The sequence below is a fragment of the Petromyzon marinus genome, unplaced genomic scaffold (genome assembly GCF_048934315.1).
Source record: "Petromyzon marinus isolate PM22_M1 ecotype Great Lakes invasive population unplaced genomic scaffold, UKy_Petmar_22M1.pri1.0 PM_G_Scaffold_66, whole genome shotgun sequence".
Taxonomy (NCBI): Eukaryota; Metazoa; Chordata; class Hyperoartia; order Petromyzontiformes; family Petromyzontidae; genus Petromyzon; species Petromyzon marinus.
In genome coordinates, this window is record NW_027423020.1 from 227,501 (window position 1) to 230,000 (window position 2,500).

Genomic DNA, 2,500 nt, shown 5'->3' on the forward strand with positions numbered 1-2,500 from the left:
GAGCTGAAGTCCACAAACAGGATCCTGGCGTAGGATGCTGGGGCGTCCACATGCTGTAGGGTGAAGTGGAGGGCCATGTTAACTGCGTCGTCCACAGACCTGTTGGCTCTGTAGGCAAACTGAAGGGGGTCCAGGAGAGGGTCTGTGATGGCTTTGAGGTGTGCCAGGAGCAGGCGCTCAAAAGACTTCATTACCACAGATGTAAGGGCGACCGGTCTGTAATCATTTAGTCCTGTTGGCCTTAGCTTTTTGGGCACAGCGATGATGGTGGAGGACTTGAGACAGGCTGGTACATGGCATGTCTCCAGGGAGGTGTTAAAGATGTTGGTGAACACCGGAGACAGCTGGTCAGCGCAGTGCCTGAGGGTGGCTGGAGAGACAGAGTCCGGCCCGGCTGCTTTGCGTGGATTCTGCCTCTTGAAAAGCCCATTAACTTCTCCCTCCTGAAAGGAGAGAGTCGTTTCTGTAGTATGGGTGGGGGATGGGGCCTCTTGGGTGGGAAGGGGTGGTTCAGGACAGTCCAATTGTCTTTCAAATCTACGGTAGAACTCGTTCAGGTCGTTGGCTAGGCGGGAGTCGTTAGTGGTGTGGGGCGCTCTGGGTTTGTAGTTGGTGATGTGCCTGAGCCCTTTGGCAGACAGAAGCAGCGTCGTTAGTAGAGAACTGGTGTTTTAGTGTCTCTGAGTACAGTCGTTTAGCCTCTCTCACCGCTTTGCTAAACCTGTTCTTCGACTCCTTGAATCTGTCTCTATCCCCACTCCTAAACGCTTCCTCCTTCTCCAACCTCAACCTTTTGAGCTTTGCTGAGAACCAGGGCTTGTTGTTGTTAAAGTTCACCCTGGTACGTGTTGGGATACAGCAGTCCTCACAGAAGCTGATGTACACAGCCTCTGTGAGTTCATCCAGACTATTGGTAGCAGTCGTGAACATATCCCAGTCAGTACAGTCTAAGCACGCCCGCAAATCTTCCACAGCCTCACTGGTCCACTGTTTAGATGTCCTCACAGCAGGTTTACAGAGTTTTAGTTGCTGCCTGTATGCACGAATCAGGTGGACCAAGGGAGTTCTGTGCGAGCCGAACAGCCCCGTGACCCACAAGAGAAACATCCCCGCCAAATTCGAGCGTTTGATGGGGTCTATCCGTGAAAAAATATTCACGTTTTTGAGTGCACATGCATTTCTGCTGCAAATGCCTCTGGAAGTTTCATGCCGTTCGTATGCCAATTGTGGCAACACGAAAATGACCCGTTTTCCCATTCCGAGGGATTTCTGTGCGACCCTAACAGCCCCGTGAGCCACAAGAGACACATCCCCGCCAATTTCTAGCGTTTCACGGGGTCTATCCGTGAAAAATATAGACGTTTTTGAGTGCACATGCATTTCTGCTGCAGATGCCTCTGGAAGTTTCATGCCGTTCGTACGCAATGTGGCAACACGAAAATGACCCCTTTTCCCATTCCGAGGGATTTCTGTGCGACCCTAACTAACAGCGCCCGTGAGCCACAAGAGAGACATCCCCGCCAATTTATAGCGTTTCACGGGGTCTATCCGTGAAAAATATAGACGTTTTTGAGTGCACATGCATTCCTGCTGCAAATGCCTCTGGAAGTTTCATGCCGTTCCTATGCAATGTGGCCACACAAAAATGACCCGTTTTCCCATTCCGAGGCATTTCTGTGCGACCCTAACAGCCCCGTGAGCCACAAGAGAGACATCCCCGCCAACTTCTAGCGTTTGACGGGGTCTATGCGTGAAAAATATTAAAATTTTTGAGTGCACGTGCCTTTCTGCTGCAAATGCCTCTGGAAGTTTCATGGCGTTCCTATGCAATGTGGCAACACGAAAATGACCCCTTTTCCCATTCCGAGGGAGTTCTGTGCCACCCTAACAGCCCCGTGAGCCACAAGAGACACATCCCCGCCAATTTCTAGCGTTTCACGGGGTCTATCCGTGAAACATATAGAAGTTTTTGAGTGCACATGCATTCCTGCTGCAAATGCCTCTGGAAGTTTCATGCGGTTCGTACGCAATGTGGCAACACGAAAATGACCCGTTTTCCCATTCCCAGGGATTTCTGTGCGACCCGAACAGCCCCGTGAGCCACAAGAGACACATCCCCGCCAATTTCTAGCGTTTCACGGGGTCTATCCATGAAAAATATCAATTTTTTTTTGACTGCACATGCATTTCTGCTGCAAATGCCTCTGGAAGTTGCATGCGGTTCGCATGCAATGTGGCGACACGAAAATGACCCGTTTTCCCATTCCGAGGGATTTCTGTGCCACCCTAACAGCCCCGTGAGCCACAAGAGAGACATCCCCGCCAATTTCTAGCGTATCACGGGGTCTATCCGTGAGAAATATTCACTTTTTTGAGTGCACATGCATTCCTTCTGCAAATGCCTCTGGAAGTTTCATGCGGTTCGTATGCAATGTGGCGACACGAAAATGACCCGTTTTCCCATTCCGAGGGATTTCTGTGCCACCCTAACAGCCCCGTG